This window comes from Phyllobates terribilis, unplaced genomic scaffold (genome assembly GCF_046119375.1).
Source record: "Phyllobates terribilis strain yellow unplaced genomic scaffold, ASM4611937v1 Scaffold_142__1_contigs__length_4687701, whole genome shotgun sequence".
Lineage (NCBI taxonomy): Eukaryota > Metazoa > Chordata > Amphibia > Anura > Dendrobatidae > Phyllobates > Phyllobates terribilis.
Genome location: NW_027362902.1, coordinates 2,117,723 through 2,137,298, shown reverse-complemented (window position 1 = coordinate 2,137,298; position 19,576 = coordinate 2,117,723). Strand labels below are relative to the sequence as shown.

Genomic DNA, 19,576 nt, shown 5'->3' with positions numbered 1-19,576 from the left:
TCTGGCTTCTGCAACTTTGAACATGAAAAATCCAATGAGGAGAAGAAAAGCAAAGCCAAAGAGTCCATCCCCAAATCCGACAAACAAGCAAAATGAACAAAAAACATTGAATTCAATTCTTTCTGATTTTAGAAACTGCATTAAAGAAGGGGTGCACCGGTCCTGGAGATACTGCAATACCAGGTCAATGCGTGGAGTGGACAGAGCAAGCTCTTTTTCCATCTCCCTGTTCTAAAAATCCATTTAATATATGGTCCCCAGATAGGGGACGTATCAGATATTAAACTGATAAGAACAGATACTACACTTGATCTTAGCCAAAAGGCCGAGAAGCGATAACCAGAATTGGTTTCAAACTACGGAGCCACCCAAGGATCCTGAAAAGTCCATTTGTGGAGATGAGCTCCTGGACTCCCGTTAAGAAGACATGTTGTCAACCTCTAGATCCCTTACATGCCTGCACTTTTCGGCTTGCTGCTGCTGCAATCCACGCGTTTTAGATCTGCATAACTCCACCTCTTTAAACACAGCACCTTCACCCCCTGCTGTTCCCACCCGCCTCAACACCGTTGGAAGGGAGGAGAACCAATTAAGGCGGGGGGTGGGGTGGAACGAGCAGCTGTCTACCCTTAGCAGGAGGGCTCCTGATTACATACCTCTCCTGCTGCTGCTGCTGCTGGCTGTCCAGCAGCAGACTGAAGGTGGCTGCTGCTGTGCACAGGTATATAAAGGCTCAGAGCCTATTATGACACGCGCAGCCAGCGTTCCATTGCCACATTCCATCTACTGCAGGCAGGATACCTGGCTGGCTGAATGTCGCTGAGAAGCTCACAGAGACCGCCATAAGCAACAGTTTAACAGAATGCCACAGACTAATCAACCAAACTTTTTGGGTTGGGTTCCCTTTTATAGTCTGCAGGCATTAAATGAAAGAAGTCAGTGTTCCAGCAGAAGGAGACAACGTTTCAGAAAAGGCATTGTAGCAAACCAAAAAAGAAATTTTAAGCGCAGCAGAGTAACCAGCGCACATACCTGTTAGCTCAGGTGAGTTTAAAAGGCTGCTGTTGATAACAAGGGCATTTGCTAAATAGATGGTGTGTGTGCAACAATATACTGAAAGGTCAATTATATTGTGCAGCTTATCTCACCACCTGTAGTTATTTAGGTGAAAGCTCCAAAATGCTTGCCTAATATGTCTGTTTATCCAAAAGGAAGTAAAAAGGGAGAGCTAGAAAGATAGCATTGCATCACATTACATGGCAATGCAATGCACAGTTGCTGAAGTTGAACCAAAATGAGCTTGTAATCTGGCTTCTGCAACTTTGAACATGAAAAATCCAATGAGGAGAAGAAAAGCAAAGCCAAAGAGTCCATCCCCAAATCCGACAAACAAGCAAAATGAACAAAAAAACATTGAATTCAATTCTTTCTGATTTTTGAAACTGCATTAAAGAAGGGGTGCACCGGTCCTGGAGATACTGCAATACCAGGTCAATGCGTGGAGTGGACAGAGCAAGCTCTTTTTCCATCTCCCTGTTCTAAAAATCCATTTAATATATGGTCCCCAGATAGGGGACGTATCAGATATTAAACTGATAAGAACAGATACTACACTTGATCTTAGCCAAAAGGCCGAGAAGCGATAACCAGAATTGGTTTCAAACTACGGAGCCACCCAAGGATCCTGAAAAGTCCATTTGTGGAGATGAGCTCCTGGACTCCCGTTAAGAAGACATGTTGTCAACCTCTAGATCCCTTACATGCCTGCACTTTTCGGCTTGCTGCTGCTGCAATCCACGCGTTTTAGATCTGCATAACTCCACCTCTTTAAACACAGCACCTTCACCCCCTGCTGTTCCCACCCGCCTCAACACCGTTGGAAGGGAGGAGAACCAATTAAGGCGGGGGGTGGGGTGGAACGAGCAGCTGTCTACCCTTAGCAGGAGGGCTCCTGATTACATACCTCTCCTGCTGCTGCTGCTGCTGGCTGTCCAGCAGCAGACTGAAGGTGGCTGCTGCTGTGCACAGGTATATAAAGGCTCAGAGCCTATTATGACACGCGCAGCCAGCGTTCCATTGCCACATTCCATCTACTGCAGGCAGGATACCTGGCTGGCTGAATGTCGCTGAGAAGCTCACAGAGACCGCCATAAGCAACAGTTTAACAGAATGCCACAGACTAATCAACCAAACTTTTTGGGTTGGGTTCTCTTTTATAGTCTGCAGGCATTAAATGAAAGAAGTCAGTGTTCCAGCAGAAGGAGACAACGTTTCAGAAAAGGCATTGTAGCAAACCAAAAAAGAAATTTTAAGCGCAGCAGAGTAACCAGCGCACATACCTGTTAGCTCAGGTGAGTTTAAAAGGCTGCTGTTGATAACAAGGGCATTTGCTAAATAGATGGTGTGTGTGCAACAATATACTGAAAGGTCAATTATATTGTGCAGCTTATCTCACCACCTGTAGTTATTTAGGTGAAAGCTCCAAAATGCTTGCCTAATATGTCTGTTTATCCAAAAGGAAGTAAAAAGGGAGAGCTAGAAAGATAGCATTGCATCACATTACATGGCAATGCAATGCACAGTTGCTGAAGTTGATCCAAAATGAGCTTGTAATCTGGCTTCTGCAACTTTGAACATGAAAAATCCAATGAGGAGAAGAAAAGCAAAGCCAAAGAGTCCATCCCCAAATCCGACAAACAAGCAAAATGAACAAAAAACATTGAATTCAATTCTTTCTGATTTTAGAAACTGCATTAAAGAAGGGGTGCACCGGTCCTGGAGATACTGCAATACCAGGTCAATGCGTGGAGTGGACAGAGCAAGCTCTTTTTCCATCTCCCTGTTCTAAAAATCCATTTAATATATGGTCCCCAGATAGGGGACGTATCAGATATTAAACTGATAAGAACAGATACTACACTTGATCTTAGCCAAAAGGCCGAGAAGCGATAACCAGAATTGGTTTCAAACTACGGAGCCACCCAAGGATCCTGAAAAGTCCATTTGTGGAGATGAGCTCCTGGACTCCCGTTAAGAAGACATGTTGTCAACCTCTAGATCCCTTACATGCCTGCACTTTTCGGCTTGCTGCTGCTGCAATCCACGCGTTTTAGATCTGCATAACTCCACCTCTTTAAACACAGCACCTTCACCCCCTGCTGTTCCCACCCGCCTCAACACCGTTGGAAGGGAGGAGAACCAATTAAGGCGGGGGGTGGGGTGGAACGAGCAGCTGTCTACCCTTAGCAGGAGGGCTCCTGATTACATACCTCTCCTGCTGCTGCTGCTGCTGGCTGTCCAGCAGCAGACTGAAGGTGGCTGCTGCTGTGCACAGGTATATAAAGGCTCAGAGCCTATTATGACACGCGCAGCCAGCGTTCCATTGCCACATTCCATCTACTGCAGGCAGGATACCTGGCTGGCTGAATGTCGCTGAGAAGCTCACAGAGACCGCCATAAGCAACAGTTTAACAGAATGCCACAGACTAATCAACCAAACTTTTTGGGTTGGGTTCTCTTTTATAGTCTGCAGGCATTAAATGAAAGAAGTCAGTGTTCCAGCAGAAGGAGACAACGTTTCAGAAAAGGCATTGTAGCAAACCAAAAAAGAAATTTTAAGCGCAGCAGAGTAACCAGCGCACATACCTGTTAGCTCAAGTGAGTTTAAAAGGCTGCTGTTGATAACAAGGGCATTTGCTAAATAGATGGTGTGTGTGCAACAATATACTGAAAATTCAATTATATTGTGCAGCTTATCTCACCACCTGTAGTTATTTAGGTGAAAGCTCCAAAATGCTTGCCTAATATGTCTGTTTATCCAAAAGGAAGTAAAAAGGGAGAGCTAGAAAGATAGCATTGCATCACATTACATGGCAATGCAATGCACAGTTGCTGAAGTTGAACCAAAATGAGCTTGTAATCTGGCTTCTGCAACTTTGAACATGAAAAATCCAATGAGGAGAAGAAAAGCAAAGCCAAAGAGTCCATCCCCAAATCCGACAAACAAGCAAAATGAACAAAAAACATTGAATTCAATTCTTTCTGATTTTAGAAACTGCATTAAAGAAGGGGTGCACCGGTCCTGGAGATACTGCAATACCAGGTCAATGCGTGGAGTGGACAGAGCAAGCTCTTTTTCCATCTCCCTGTTCTAAAAATCCATTTAATATATGGTCCCCAGATAGGGGACGTATCAGATATTAAACTGATAAGAACAGATACTACACTTGATCTTAGCCAAAAGGCCGAGAAGCGATAACCAGAATTGGTTTCAAACTACGGAGCCACCCAAGGATCCTGAAAAGTCCATTTGTGGAGATGAGCTCCTGGACTCCCGTTAAGAAGACATGTTGTCAACCTCTAGATCCCTTACATGCCTGCACTTTTCGGCTTGCTGCTGCTGCAATCCACGCGTTTTAGATCTGCATAACTCCACCTCTTTAAACACAGCACCTTCACCCCCTGCTGTTCCCACCCGCCTCAACACCGTTGGAAGGGAGGAGAACCAATTAAGGCGGGGGGTGGGGTGGAACGAGCAGCTGTCTACCCTTAGCAGGAGGGCTCCTGATTACATACCTCTCCTGCTGCTGCTGCTGCTGGCTGTCCAGCAGCAGACTGAAGGTGGCTGCTGCTGTGCACAGGTATATAAAGGCTCAGAGCCTATTATGACACGCGCAGCCAGCGTTCCATTGCCACATTCCATCTACTGCAGGCAGGATACCTGGCTGGCTGAATGTCGCTGAGAAGCTCACAGAGACCGCCATAAGCAACAGTTTAACAGAATGCCACAGACTAATCAACCAAACTTTTTTGGTTGGGTTCTCTTTTATAGTCTGCAGGCATTAAATGAAAGAAGTCAGTGTTCCAGCAGAAGGAGACAACATTTCAGAAAAGGCATTGTAGCAAACCAAAAAAGAAATTTTAAGCGCAGCAGAGTAACCAGCGCACATACCTGTTAGCTCAGGTGAGTTTAAAAGGCTGCTGTTGATAACAAGGGCATTTGCTAAATAGATGGTGTGTGTGCAACAATATACTGAAAGGTCAATTATATTGTGCAGCTTATCTCACCACCTGTAGTTATTTAGGTGAAAGCTCCAAAATGCTTGCCTAATATGTCTGTTTATCCAAAAGGAAGTAAAAAGGGAGAGCTAGAAAGATAGCATTGCATCACATTACATGGCAATGCAATGCACAGTTGCTGAAGTTGAACCAAAATGAGCTTGTAATCTGGCTTCTGCAACTTTGAACATGAAAAATCCAATGAGGAGAAGAAAAGCAAAGCCAAAGAGTCCATCCCCAAATCCGACAAACAAGCAAAATGAACAAAAAACATTGAATTCAATTCTTTCTGAATTTAGAAACTGCATTAAAGAAGGGGTGCACCGGTCCTGGAGATACTGCAATACCAGGTCAATGCGTGGAGTGGACAGAGCAAGCTCTTTTTCCATCTCCCTGTTCTAAAAATCCATTTAATATATGGTCCCCAGATAGGGGACGTATCAGATATTAAACTGATAAGAACAGATACTACACTTGATCTTAGCCAAAAGGCCGAGAAGCGATAACCAGAATTGGTTTCAAACTACGGAGCCACCCAAGGATCCTGAAAAGTCCATTTGTGGAGATGAGCTCCTGGACTCCCGTTAAGAAGACATGTTGTCAACCTCTAGATCCCTTACATGCCTGCACTTTTCGGCTTGCTGCTGCTGCAATCCACGCGTTTTAGATCTGCATAACTCCACCTCTTTAAACACAGCACCTTCACCCCCTGCTGTTCCCACCCGCCTCAACACCGTTGGAAGGGAGGAGAACCAATTAAGGCGGGGGGTGGGGTGGAACGAGCAGCTGTCTACCCTTAGCAGGAGGGCTCCTGATTACATACCTCTCCTGCTGCTGCTGCTGCTGGCTGTCCAGCAGCAGACTGAAGGTGGCTGCTGCTGTGCACAGGTATATAAAGGCTCAGAGCCTATTATGACACGCGCAGCCAGCGTTCCATTGCCACATTCCATCTACTGCAGGCAGGATACCTGGCTGGCTGAATGTCGCTGAGAAGCTCACAGAGACCGCCATAAGCAACAGTTTAACAGAATGCCACAGACTAATCAACCAAACTTTTTGGGTTGGGTTCTCTTTTATAGTCTGCAGGCATTAAATGAAAGAAGTCAGTGTTCCAGCAGAAGGAGACAACGTTTCAGAAAAGGCATTGTAGCAAACCAAAAAAGAAATTTTAAGCGCAGCAGAGTAACCAGCGCACATACCTGTTAGCTCAGGTGAGTTTAAAAGGCTGCTGTTGATAACAAGGGCATTTGCTAAATAGATGGTGTGTGTGCAACAATATACTGAAAATTCAATTATATTGTGCAGCTTATCTCACCACCTGTAGTTATTTAGGTGAAAGCTCCAAAATGCTTGCCTAATATGTCTGTTTATCCAAAAGGAAGTAAAAAGGGAGAGCTAGAAAGATAGCATTGCATCACATTACATGGCAATGCAATGCACAGTTGCTGAAGTTGAACCAAAATGAGCTTGTAATCTGGCTTCTGCAACTTTGAACATGAAAAATCCAATGAGGAGAAGAAAAGCAAAGCCAAAGAGTCCATCCCCAAATCCGACAAACAAGCAAAATGAACAAAAAACATTGAATTCAATTCTTTCTGATTTTAGAAACTGCATTAAAGAAGGGGTGCACCGGTCCTGGAGATACTGCAATACCAGGTCAATGCGTGGAGTGGACAGAGCAAGCTCTTTTTCCATCTCCCTGTTCTAAAAATCCATTTAATATATGGTCCCCAGATAGGGGACGTATCAGATATTAAACTGATAAGAACAGATTTTTTTCTTTTTCATTTTGTTCTTATATTTCAGTTGTTATTTCTCTTCTAATATTTCTCTTGCCTTATAATCTGTTCATGCTACAAGGTTCCACAGATGAAAGTTCCATAGACTCTTGGCTCTTTTTTTCCCAATTCTCTTCAGATCTAACAGGTAATAAATATATATTTCACTTAGTGCTAATTTTATGCATTCACTTTCACTTATAAAATCTCTTTTAAAAAGCAATATGTTTCGGACTTTCCATAGCGCATTCTTTATTCCATTTATCATTATCCAAATGACTCTTTCTTTTTCTTTTGATTGACATGTAAAATTTCCATATAAAACTACTTCGTGATTTAAAAACTTAAGACCAGTAACAAACTTTAAGAGACTTCCAACTTCTTTCCAGACATTTTGGGCATAAAAACAGTTCCAAAAGGTGTGTAAAACTGTTTCCTCTCTAACACAGCCTGTTCTAGGGCATCTTGCAGTATTGCACAATCCCCTTCTGTGTTGAAAAAATCTAACAGGAACACATTCTTGCACTATTGCCCATGCCAAGTCTTTATATTCATTTGTTAGATAAGGTGCATAAGTCATTCTCCAAATTCTTCCACTTTTAGTGTATGTAAAGTTTGCCACTGCTGTCATCGTTTCTTTTCTCTTTGTCTCCAGAGCCAGTCTTCTTGAATTTGACAGCATCTCCACATCTACTTCAGGTAAGTTATAAAGTCTAATTGTTTTTTCTAGTAAGACATATTGTTTTGGCGGTGTAATTAGGACAGGAGAATTTGGGGGCAATGTTATCCACTTTCTTTTCCTAAAGATATCTCCAGCTGCATATCTTAAGTAGAAAGACCAATGAGTTCTTAGATTGGTCATTTTGAAGCAAAAACTAAAGAACTTTAGGTACAAAAATTTTTTGATATTTGGGATATTCTTTCCACCATATTTATGCTGCTTGTACATTGTCTCTCTTCGAACCTTCTCCATTTTTGATCCCCACAGAAAAAGAAAAATTTGTCTCTGGAGAAACTTTACTGTGTTCTCATTCGGGGGGTACACCATACTTAAAAACAACATTATCGGCAACAACAAAGACTTAATGATCAAGTTTTTACCTTCCATTGATAATTTTCTGAGTTTCCATAAACTTATCTTCTTTTGCATTTTCTCCTTCACCAACTGCCAACTTTCTTCTCCATCATTCTTTTTTGTAAACACAACACCTAAAATTTTGATCTTATCACTTCTTATTTTAAGTTGAGGAATCTGCGCATCTGACCAATCACCGAATCCAAGACATTCGCTCTTCTCCAAGTTCAGTTTGAAGGCAGATGCTAAACAGAAAAAATCAGTAGTTCTTACTGCTCTTCTCAGCGATTGTTCTGAGTCGCACAGGATCGTGATGTCATCCATGTACCCCAGTGACTTAGTACTTAGTCCATTTCCACCTGGTATGGGTACACCTTTCACCATCTTATCTTTCCTCAACATTACCAGTAGAGGCTCGATTGCGCAGATAAAGAGCAGAGGCGAAAGTGGGCATCCTTGTTTGACGCCCGACTTTAGAACAACTTCTGAAGATAAAAAACCATTAATTAAAATCCTGCTAAAACTTCCATCATATAAAAGTGCAATGTGCTTAATAAAAACATCCGGGAATTTCATTTTCTTTAACACAGAATACAGGTACTTATGAGAGACTCTGTCGTACGCTTTCTGGAAATCAAGGGACAGAAGAGCTAGCTTTTGCTTCCTCTCTTGCTGATACCAAATTGCGTCCCGTATAATATTCAAGTTTTCTGCAATTGTACGACCAGGCACACCACATACCTGATCAGGATGCACGACCTTCTCTATCACCTTCTTCATTCTGTTCACCATGATTTTTGCCATAATTTTATAATCTACGTTGAGTAACGTGATTGGTCTCCAGTTCTCTAGATTAGTCTTATCTCCTTTTTTAAAAAGCAGGGTGACCACACCACTTCTCCAAGATTCAGGCAATTTGTCACATAAAAAGACAGCTTTAAAAATCTCAAACAGGTCGTCTTTTAAAATCTCCCAAAAAGTAAGATAAAATTCAATTTGTAGTCCGTCAGTACCCGGTGTTTTTCCTCTAGAAAAGCTTTTGATTGCACTTAGCAGTTCTTCTTCACAGATATCTTCAATCAACAACTCTTGATCTTGCTTTTCAAGGTGATTCTGCAATGAATTAAGAGCATCAGGTAAAAAATCAGCGTCAATTTTCTTTTCGCTAAAAAGATTTTGATAAAAAGTTTGCGCTTTGTCCAACAGTCCATCTTTAGTTGTTTCACCATCAAGTTCTTTAATTAATTCTTTGCGTTCTAAAGATTTTTTGAAAAAGAACCTGGAACATGTTTCATTTTTTTCCATATGTTCTACCTTGGCGTTGAAAATTATTTCTTTGCCTTTCTGTTCAATTGCTTTTTTAATGTCTTCTTTGACTTGTAAAATAACATCCTCCATATCTATCCCTGCATTTCTGAGTTTGTAACCTGTTTGCAGTTTTGTATTCAGGTCTTTAAACCATTTCTGATTCTGTCTGGCCTTCCTTTTGCCAGCTAAGAGAAAAAAATGTCTAATTTGAGACTTCACATACTCCCACCATTCTAGAATTCTTTTGTAATAATGTTTTTTCCCCTGTAGTTTTTTATAAAATTTCAAAAATTCCTCTTTTATACTTTCATCTTCCAGCAGCAGAGTGTTCAACTTCCAGACACCTCGCCCTTTCTCTAGACTGGGCAATTCCAAGTGAGTAATTAACGTTTTGTGGTCAGAAAAGATGTTACCTGTTAGATCCACTTTATTCACTTTAAAACTCTGTGATGTCAGAACAAAGTCAATTCTTGATTTTAGAAGATTGTTCTCCCAAGTGTATCCTGGTTCAGAGGTATTCTTTACTCTCCAGACATCATTCAGGCAAGTATCGTCGATTAGATTTTTTAACTGCATCTCAGTTTTGTCTTTCCTTCTAGTACCTGATGTCCTATTTTCATCAGACCGGATACAATTGAAGTCACCGCCAACCACAGTTGGTGTAGGACCAGGTATAAAGAGTTTGATGATATCTAATAAACTGGATCTTTCCTCTTTAATCGGAGATGCATAAACATTAATCAGCTTGAACTCGGATCCACAGTAACTCACATTAACAACTAGTGCACGTCCAGGTTCAACTTCAGTGAACGAGGTAACCTTAAAGTCTTTGTTTTTAAACAGGACGCCAACACCAGTAGCACGCAATCCATTTTCACCGGACCAGATGGAAGGTCCGTTCGCCCAATCTTCCCTTAGTTTGTTATAGTTAGGGTCATGGTCAATGCCGCATTCTTGAAGTAAAAAAATATCAGCATCTAAAGTCATCAGGTAAGAAAATAAAGCAGCTCTCTTGACAGAGCCCTTTAAACTCCTCACATTTAGTGAGGCAATTTTGAGTGTAGCCATAAATCATTTAAACAGAGCTTGAGTCCGTATCTGACATGAATCCGACCGGGGTAGAGGGACCCGCAGAAACGTCCGTGTCTGAGAATTCCTCGATGTTCACCGGATCAGATGGGTTTACAGGTTTAGGAACTGAGATGATCGGTTTAGGTGAGTAATTAGGGAGGACTATTTTCAAACGCCCAGCAGGTCTTTTGCTGGCGCTCTCTCCCTTAAACAAACTCGACTTCTCCTTTTTCCTTTTCCTCAAAACCTCCACGTCAATGTTAATCTCCTCCTCCTCCTCCTCACCACCAGCCTCCTTAGAAGACTCCTCTCCCATCTCCACTTCAGACTCAGCTGGATTCTCCTCCACCACATGACCATCTGGACTCTCCGACCAATCCTTGAGAACAATGCTATCCCCAGGCGGGTCCCCAGCAGTGTCCTTGGGCGGATCCCCAGAAGGGTTCCCGGGAGGGTCCTTGGATTTGTCTGTTTGTTCTTCAGGACTGGACCGCTTCGGAGGGGCTCCCCCCCGAGCTGCATCTGCATAGCTGAAGGTCTTTTTTCTCAACGGACAATCCCGAAAAGAGTGCCCAGGGATACGGCAGATATTACAGATCATCTGATTTGGGCAGTTCAGAGTGACATGTCCTTTTTGATAGCACTTCTTGCAAAGAGCGTTCTCCTCCTTGCAGCTCTCAAAGGAATGCCCAAAGTCCATACATTTTCTGCAGAAGATAGGCATCCCTGGATAGAAGAGTCTTCCTCTCTCTCTGCCAATCAGGAAGCTCTGAGGCGGATGAATGAGTCCACCAATTCCCAAACCTTCTCTCAGCTTCACGATGAACTTGTATTTTCCGGTCCACAACCTCTCAGAGTTCATGATTTTGTGAGAAAAGTAGACCTCAGAGCAATAGTTATGCAGAAACGCAGCCACATCCTTTTCAGAGACATGCGGATTGCTCATATGAACCACCACAGACTTCTCTTCTGCCAGGCAGAGGGTCACAAAACACAGTCCTTTAAGATCTTCCTCCTGAAGTCTCAGCTTGATCTGATGGTAAAAATTCTGAGATGCCACTTCAGAGGTCAGGGTAAGCACAAAGCGTCCAGGAGCATCTTGAAGTGCCAGAATGTTCTCCCTTTTCACCTGCAGGATCTCAAGCAGGACCTTCCTCACGAAGAAAGACAGGGAGAACTTGTCACGGGCTCGCTCTTCAACTTCAATCTTGAAAGAGTTCTTGATCTTCAAGTCGCCAGCTCCAGCAGAACGGAGAGTAGCCGATGTCGCCATCGCCATATTCAGATAAGTCGATCGCCTTCTTGGTTCTCTTCAGCACGCACACCCCCTATAGCAGCAGGAGGCTTAAGACAGTAGAACTGCCGATGCCTCAAGGCCGAGGATGCGATAGGCTTTGGAGTCTTCCAGCAACAACACTTGGTCGTAGCCAAAAGGCCGAGAAGCGATAACCAGAATTGGTTTCAAACTACGGAGCCACCCAAGGATCCTAAAAAGTCCATTTGTGGAGATGAGCTCCTGGACTCCCGTTAAGAAGACATGTTGTCAACCTCTAGATCCCTTACATGCCTGCACTTTTCGGCTTGCTGCTGCTGCAATCCACGCGTTTTAGATCTGCATAACTCCACCTCTTTAAACACAGCACCTTCACCCCCTGCTGTTCCCACCCGCCTCAACACCGTTGGAAGGGAGGAGAACCAATTAAGGCGGGGGGTGGGGTGGAACGAGCAGCTGTCTACCCTTAGCAGGAGGGCTCCTGATTACATACCTCTCCTGCTGCTGCTGCTGCTGGCTGTCCAGCAGCAGACTGAAGGTGGCTGCTGCTGTGCACAGGTATATAAAGGCTCAGAGCCTATTATGACACGCGCAGCCAGCGTTCCATTGCCACATTCCATCTACTGCAGGCAGGATACCTGGCTGGCTGAATGTCGCTGAGAAGCTCACAGAGACCGCCATAAGCAACAGTTTAACAGAATGCCACAGACTAATCAACCAAACTTTTTGGGTTGGGGTCTCTTTTATAGTCTGCAGGCATTAAATGAAAGAAGTCAGTGTTCCAGCAGAAGGAGACAACGTTTCAGAAAAGGCATTGTAGCAGACCAAAAAAGAAATTTTAAGCGCAGCAGAGTAACCAGCGCACATACCTGTTAGCTCAGGTGAGTTTAAAAGGCTGCTGTTGATAACAAGGGCATTTGCTAAATAGATGGTGTGTGTGCAACAATATACTGAAAGGTCAATTATATTGTGCAGCTTATCTCACCACCTGTAGTTATTTAGGTGAAAGCTCCAAAATGCTTGCCTAATATGTCTGTTTATCCAAAAGGAAGTAAAAAGGGAGAGCTAGAAAGATAGCATTGCATCACATTACATGGCAATGCAATGCACAGTTGCTGAAGTTGAACCAAAATGAGCTTGTAATCTGGCTTCTGCAACTTTGAACATGAAAAATCCAATGAGGAGAAGAAAAGCAAAGCCAAAGAGTCCATCCCCAAATCCGACAAACAAGCAAAATGAACAAAAAACATTGAATTCAATTCTTTCTGATTTTAGAAACTGCATTAAAGAAGGGGTGCACCGGTCCTGGAGATACTGCAATACCAGGTCAATGCGTGGAGTGGACAGAGCAAGCTCTTTTTCCATCTCCCTGTTCTAAAAATCCATTTAATATATGGTCCCCAGATAGGGGACGTATCAGATATTAAACTGATAAGAACAGATACTACACTTGATCTTAGCCAAAAGGCCGAGAAGCGATAACCAGAATTGGTTTCAAACTACGGAGCCACCCAAGGATCCTGAAAAGTCCATTTGTGGAGATGAGCTCCTGGACTCCCGTTAAGAAGACATGTTGTCAACCTCTAGATCCCTTACATGCCTGCACTTTTCGGCTTGCTGCTGCTGCAATCCACGCGTTTTAGATCTGCATAACTCCACCTCTTTAAACACAGCACCTTCACCCCCTGCTGTTCCCACCCGCCTCAACACCGTTGGAAGGGAGGAGAACCAATTAAGGCGGGGGGTGGGGTGGAACGAGCAGCTGTCTACCCTTAGCAGGAGGGCTCCTGATTACATACCTCTCCTGCTGCTGCTGCTGCTGGCTGTCCAGCAGCAGACTGAAGGTGGCTGCTGCTGTGCACAGGTATATAAAGGCTCAGAGCCTATTATGACACGCGCAGCCAGCGTTCCATTGCCACATTCCATCTACTGCAGGCAGGATACCTGGCTGGCTGAATGTCGCTGAGAAGCTCACAGAGACCGCCATAAGCAACAGTTTAACAGAATGCCACAGACTAATCAACCAAACTTTTTGGGTTGGGTTCTCTTTTATAGTCTGCAGGCATTAAATGAAAGAAGTCAGTGTTCCAGCAGAAGGAGACAACGTTTCAGAAAAGGCATTGTAGCAAACCAAAAAAGAAATTTTAAGCGCAGCAGAGTAACCAGCGCACATACCTGTTAGCTCAGGTGAGTTTAAAAGGCTGCTGTTGATAACAAGGGCATTTGCTAAATAGATGGTGTGTGTGCAACAATATACTGAAAGGTCAATTATATTGTGCAGCTTATCTCACCACCTGTAGTTATTTAGGTGAAAGCTCCAAAATGCTTGCCTAATATGTCTGTTTATCCAAAAGGAAGTAAAAAGGGATAGCTAGAAAGATAGCATTGCATCACATTACATGGCAATGCAATGCACAGTTGCTGAAGTTGAACCAAAATGAGCTTGAAATCTGGCTTCTGCAACTTTGAACATGAAAAATCCAATGAGGAGAAGAAAAGCAAAGCCAAAGAGTCCATCCCCAAATCCGACAAACAAGCAAAATGAACAAAAAACATTGAATTCAATTCTTTCTGATTTTAGAAACTGCATTAAAGAAGGGGTGCACCGGTCCTGGAGATACTGCAATACCAGGTCAATGCGTGGAGTGGACAGAGCAAGCTCTTTTTCCATCTCCCTGTTCTAAAAATCCATTTAATATATGGTCCCCAGATAGGGGACGTATCAGATATTAAACTGATAAGAACAGATACTACACTTGATCTTAGCCAAAAGGCCGAGAAGCGATAACCAGAATTGGTTTCAAACTACGGAGCCACCCAAGGATCCTGAAAAGTCCATTTGTGGAGATGAGCTCCTGGACTCCCGTTAAGAAGACATGTTGTCAACCTCTAGATCCCTTACATGCCTGCACTTTTCGGCTTGCTGCTGCTGCAATCCACGCGTTTTAGATCTGCATAACTCTACCTCTTTAAACACAGCACCTTCACCCCCTGCTGTTCCCACCCGCCTCAACACCGTTGGAAGGGAGGAGAACCAATTAAGGCGGGGGATGGGGTGGAACGAGCAGCTGTCTACCCTTAGCAGGAGGGCTCCTGATTACATACCTCTCCTGCTGCTGCTGCTGCTGGCTGTCCAGCAGCAGACTGAAGGTGGCTGCTGCTGTGCACAGGTATATAAAGGCTCAGAGCCTATTATGACACGCGCAGCCAGCGTTCCATTGCCACATTCCATCTACTGCAGGCAGGATACCTGGCTGGCTGAATGTCGCTGAGAAGCTCACAGAGACTGCCATAAGCAACAGTTTAACAGAATGCCACAGACTAATCAACCAAACTTTTTGGGTTGGGTTCTCTTTTATAGTCTGCAGGCATTAAATGAAAGAAGTCAGTGTTCCAGCAGAAGGAGACAACGTTTCAGAAAAGGCATTGTAGCAAACCAAAAAAGAAATTTTAAGCGCAGCAGAGTAACCAGCGCACATACCTGTTAGCTCAGGTGAGTTTAAAAGGCTGCTGTTGATAACAAGGGCATTTGCTAAATAGATGGTGTGTGTGCAACAATATACTGAAAGGTCAATTATATTGTGCAGCTTATCTCACCACCTGTAGTTATTTAGGTGAAAGCTCCAAAATGCTTGCCTAATATGTCTGTTTATCCAAAAGGAAGTAAAAAGGGAGAGCTAGAAAGATAGCATTGCATCACATTACATGGCAATGCAATGCACAGTTGCTGAAGTTGAACCAAAATGAGCTTGTAATCTGGCTTCTGCAACTTTGAACATGAAAAATCCAATGAGGAGAAGAAAAGCAAAGCCAAAGAGTCCATCCCCAAATCCGACAAACAAGCAAAATGAACAAAAAACATTGAATTCAATTCTTTCTGATTTTAGAAACTGCATTATAGAAGGGGTGCACCGGTCCTGGAGATACTGCAATACCAGGTCAATGCGTGGAGTGGACAGAGCAAGCTCTTTTTCCATCTCCCTGTTCTAAAAATCCATTTAATATATGGTCCCCAGATAGGGGACGTATCAGATATTAAACTGATAAGAACAGATACTACACTTGATCTTAGCCAAAAGGCCGAGAAGCGATAACCAGAATTGGTTTCAAACTACGGAGCCACCCAAGGATCCTGAAAAGTCCATTTGTGGAGATGAGCTCCTGGACTCCCGTTAAGAAGACATGTTGTCAACCTCTAGATCCCTTACATGCCTGCACTTTTCGGCTTGCTGCTGCTGCAATCCACGCGTTTTAGATCTGCATAACTCCACCTCTTTAAACACAGCACCTTCACCCCCTGCTGTTCCCACCCGCCTCAACACCGTTGGAAGGGAGGAGAACCAATTAAGGCGGGGGGTGGGGTGGAACGAGCAGCTGTCTACCCTTAGCAGGAGGGCTCCTGATTACATACCTCTCCTGCTGCTGCTGCTGCTGGCTGTCCAGCAGCAGACTGAAGGTGGCTGCTGCTGTGCACAGGTATATAAAGGCTCAGAGCCTATTATGACACGCGCAGCCAGCGTTCCATTGCCACATTCCATCTACTGCAGGCAGGATACCTGGCTGGCTGAATGTCGCTGAGAAGCTCACAGAGACCGCCATAAGCAACAGTTTAACAGAATGCCACAGACTAATCAACCAAACTTTTTGGGTTGGGTTCTCTTTTATAGTCTGCAGGCATTAAATGAAAGAAGTCAGTGTTCCAGCAGAAGGAGACAACGTTTCAGAAAAGGCATTGTAGCAAACCAAAAAAGAAATTTTAAGCGCAGCAGAGTAACCAGCGCACATACCTGTTAGCTCAGGTGAGTTTAAAAGGCTGCTGTTGATAACAAGGGCATTTGCTAAATAGATGGTGTGTGTGCAACAATATACTGAAAGGTCAATTATATTGTGCAGCTTATCTCACCACCTGTAGTTATTTAGGTGAAAGCTCCAAAATGCTTGCCTAATATGTCTGTTTATCCAAAAGGAAGTAAAAAGGGAGAGCTAGAAAGATAGCATTGCATCACATTACATGGCAATGCAATGCACAGTTGCTGAAGTTGAACCAAAATGAGCTTGTAATCTGGCTTCTGCAACTTTGAACATGAAAAATCCAATGAGGAGAAGAAAAGCAAAGCCAAAGAGTCCATCCCCAAATCCGACAAACAAGCAAAATGAACAAAAAACATTGAATTCAATTCTTTCTGATTTTAGAAACTGCATTAAAGAAGGGGTGCACCGGTCCTGGAGATACTGCAATACCAGGTCAATGCGTGGAGTGGACAGAGCAAGCTCTTTTTCCATCTCCCTGTTCTAAAAATCCATTTAATATATGGTCCCCAGATAGGGGACGTATCAGATATTAAACTGATAAGAACAGATACTACACTTGATCTTAGCCAAAAGGCCGAGAAGCGATAACCAGAATTGGTTTCAAACTACGGAGCCACCCAAGGATCCTGAAAAGTCCATTTGTGGAGATGAGCTCCTGGACTCCCGCTAAGAAGACATGTTGTCAACCTCTAGATCCCTTACATGCCTGCACTTTTCGGCTTGCTGCTGCTGCAATCCACGCGTTTTAGATCTGCATAACTCCACCTCTTTAAACACAGCACCTTCACCCCCTGCTGTTCCCACCCGCCTCAACACCGTTGGAAGGGAGGAGAACCAATTAAGGCGGGGGGTGGGGTGGAACGAGCAGCTGTCTACCCTTAGCAGGAGGGCTCCTGATTACATACCTCTCCTGCTGCTGCTGCTGCTGGCTGTCCAGCAGCAGACTGAAGGTGGCTGCTGCTGTGCACAGGTATATAAAGGCTCAGAGCCTATTATGACACGCGCAGCCAGCGTTCCATTGCCACATTCCATCTACTGCAGGCAGGATACCTGGCTGGCTGAATGTCGCTGAGAAGCTCACAGAGACCGCCATAAGCAACAGTTTAACAGAATGCCACAGACTAATCAACCAAACTTTTTGGGTTGGGTTCTCTTTTATAGTCTGCAGGCATTAAATGAAAGAAGTCAGTGTTCTAGCAGAAGGAGACAACGTTTCAGAAAAGGCATTGTAGCAAACCAAAAAAGAAATTTTAAGCGCAGCAGAGTAACCAGCGCACATACCTGTTAGCTCAGGTGAGTTTAAAAGGCTGCTGTTGATAACAAGGGCATTTGCTAAATAGATGGTGTGTGTGCAACAATATACTGAAAGGTCAATTATATTGTGCAGCTTATCTCACCACCTGTAGTTATTTAGGTGAAAGCTCCAAAATGCTTGCCTAATATGTCTGTTTATCCAAAAGGAAGTAAAAAGGGAGAGCTAGAAAGATAGCATTGCATCACATTACATGGCAATGCAATGCACAGTTGCTGAAGTTGAACCAAAATGAGCTTGTAATCTGGCTTCTGCAACTTTGAACATGAAAAATCCAATGAGGAGAAGAAAAGCAAAGCCAAAGAGTCCATCCCCAAATCCGACAAACAAGCAAAATGAACAAAAAACATTGAATTCAATTCTTTCTGATTTTAGAAACTGCATTAAAGAAGGGGTGCACCGGTCCTGGAGATACTGCAATACCAGGTCAATGCGTGGAGTGGACAGAGCAAGCTCTTTTTCCATCTCCCTGTTCTAAAAATCCATTTAATATATGGTCCCCAGATAGGGGACGTATCAGATATTAAACTGATAAGAACAGATACTACACTTGATCTTAGCCAAAAGGCCGAGAAGCGATAACCAGAATTGGTTTCAAACTACGGAGCCACCCAAGGATCCTGAAAAGTCCATTTGTGGAGATGAGCTCCTGGACTCCCGTTAAGAAGACATGTTGTCAACCTCTAGATCCCTTACATGCCTGCACTTTTCGGCTTGCTGCTGCTGCAATCCACGCGTTTTAGATCTGCATAACTCCACCTCTTTAAACACAGCACCTTCACCCCCTGCTGTTCCCACCCGCCTCAACACCGTTGGAAGGGAGGAGAACCAATTAAGGCGGGGGGTGGGGTGGAACGAGCAGCTGTCTACCCTTAGCAGGAGGGCTCCTGATTACATACCTCTCCTGCTGCTGCTGCTGCTGGCTGTCCAGCAGCAGACTGAAGGTGGCTGCTGCTGTGCACAGGTATATAAAGGCTCAGAGCCTATTATGACACGCGCAGCCAGCGTTCCATTGCCACATTCCATCTACTGCAGGCAGGATACCTGGCTGGCTGAATGTCGCTGAGAAGCTCACAGAGACCGCCATAAGCAACAGTTTAACAGAATGCCACAGACTAATCAACCAAACTTTTTGGGTTGGGTTCTCTTTTATAGTCTGCAGGCATTAAATGAAAGAAGTCAGTGTTCCAGCAGAAGGAGACAACGTTTCAGAAAAGGCATTGTAGCAAACCAAAAAAGAAATTTTAAGCGCAGCAGAGTAACCAGCGCACATACCTGTTAGCTCAGGTGAGTTTAAAAGGCTGCTGTTGATAGCAAGGGCATTTGCTAAATAGATGGTGTGTGTGCAACAATATACTGAAAGGTCAATTATATTGTGCAGCTTATCTCACCACCTGTAGTTATTTAGGTGAAAGCTCCAAAATGCTTGCCTAATATGTCTGTTTATCCAAAAGGAAGTAAAAAGGGAGAGCTAGAAAGATAGCATTGCATCACATTACATGGCAATGCAATGCACAGTTGCTGAAGTTGAACCAAAATGAGCTTGTAATCTGGCTTCTGCAACTTTGAACATGAAAAATCCAATGAGGAGAAGAAAAGCAAAGCCAAAGAGTCCATCCCCAAATCCGACAAACAAGCAAAATGAACAAAAAACATTGAATTCAATTCTTTCTGATTTTAGAAACTGCATTAAAGAAGGAGTGCACCGGTCCTGGAGATACTGCAATACCAGGTCAATGCGTGGAGTGGACAGAGCAAGCTCTTTTTCCATCTCCCTGTTCTAAAAATCCATTTAATATATGGTCCCCAGATAGGGGACGTATCAGATATTAAACTGATAAGAACAGATTTTTTGATTGAAGCTGCATCCAAGGCACTGAAAAATGTGA

The 19,576-nt window shown here is 43.7% G+C and overlaps 12 non-coding genes across 12 annotated transcripts; all 12 read right to left on the bottom strand.

Annotated features, from left to right (window-relative positions):
* Positions 1-146: 146 nt before the first annotated feature.
* On the bottom strand, positions 147-337 carry LOC141206870 (U2 spliceosomal RNA). Its single transcript, XR_012277408.1, has one exon. It is a non-coding gene; the product is annotated as a U2 spliceosomal RNA (small nuclear RNA).
* Positions 338-1,453: 1,116 nt separating this feature from the next.
* Positions 1,454-1,644, bottom strand: LOC141206869 (U2 spliceosomal RNA). Its single transcript, XR_012277407.1, has one exon. It is a non-coding gene; the product is annotated as a U2 spliceosomal RNA (small nuclear RNA).
* Positions 1,645-2,759: 1,115 nt separating this feature from the next.
* Positions 2,760-2,950, bottom strand: LOC141206868 (U2 spliceosomal RNA). Its single transcript, XR_012277406.1, has one exon. It is a non-coding gene; the product is annotated as a U2 spliceosomal RNA (small nuclear RNA).
* A 1,115-nt stretch (positions 2,951-4,065) lies between these two features.
* On the bottom strand, positions 4,066-4,256 carry LOC141206867 (U2 spliceosomal RNA). The gene has a single exon (XR_012277405.1). It is a non-coding gene; the product is annotated as a U2 spliceosomal RNA (small nuclear RNA).
* Positions 4,257-5,371: 1,115 nt separating this feature from the next.
* On the bottom strand, positions 5,372-5,562 carry LOC141206866 (U2 spliceosomal RNA). Its single transcript, XR_012277404.1, has one exon. It is a non-coding gene; the product is annotated as a U2 spliceosomal RNA (small nuclear RNA).
* A 1,115-nt stretch (positions 5,563-6,677) lies between these two features.
* Positions 6,678-6,859, bottom strand: LOC141206298 (U2 spliceosomal RNA). The gene has a single exon (XR_012276936.1). It is a non-coding gene; the product is annotated as a U2 spliceosomal RNA (small nuclear RNA).
* Positions 6,860-12,852: 5,993 nt separating this feature from the next.
* LOC141206865 (U2 spliceosomal RNA) lies at positions 12,853-13,043 on the bottom strand. Its single transcript, XR_012277403.1, has one exon. It is a non-coding gene; the product is annotated as a U2 spliceosomal RNA (small nuclear RNA).
* A 1,115-nt stretch (positions 13,044-14,158) lies between these two features.
* On the bottom strand, positions 14,159-14,349 carry LOC141206863 (U2 spliceosomal RNA). The gene has a single exon (XR_012277401.1). It is a non-coding gene; the product is annotated as a U2 spliceosomal RNA (small nuclear RNA).
* Positions 14,350-15,464: 1,115 nt separating this feature from the next.
* Positions 15,465-15,655, bottom strand: LOC141206862 (U2 spliceosomal RNA). The gene has a single exon (XR_012277400.1). It is a non-coding gene; the product is annotated as a U2 spliceosomal RNA (small nuclear RNA).
* A 1,115-nt stretch (positions 15,656-16,770) lies between these two features.
* On the bottom strand, positions 16,771-16,961 carry LOC141206861 (U2 spliceosomal RNA). The gene has a single exon (XR_012277399.1). It is a non-coding gene; the product is annotated as a U2 spliceosomal RNA (small nuclear RNA).
* Positions 16,962-18,076: 1,115 nt separating this feature from the next.
* On the bottom strand, positions 18,077-18,267 carry LOC141206859 (U2 spliceosomal RNA). The gene has a single exon (XR_012277398.1). It is a non-coding gene; the product is annotated as a U2 spliceosomal RNA (small nuclear RNA).
* A 1,115-nt stretch (positions 18,268-19,382) lies between these two features.
* LOC141206201 (U2 spliceosomal RNA) lies at positions 19,383-19,564 on the bottom strand. The gene has a single exon (XR_012276866.1). It is a non-coding gene; the product is annotated as a U2 spliceosomal RNA (small nuclear RNA).
* Between the last annotated feature and the right edge of the window lie 12 nt (positions 19,565-19,576).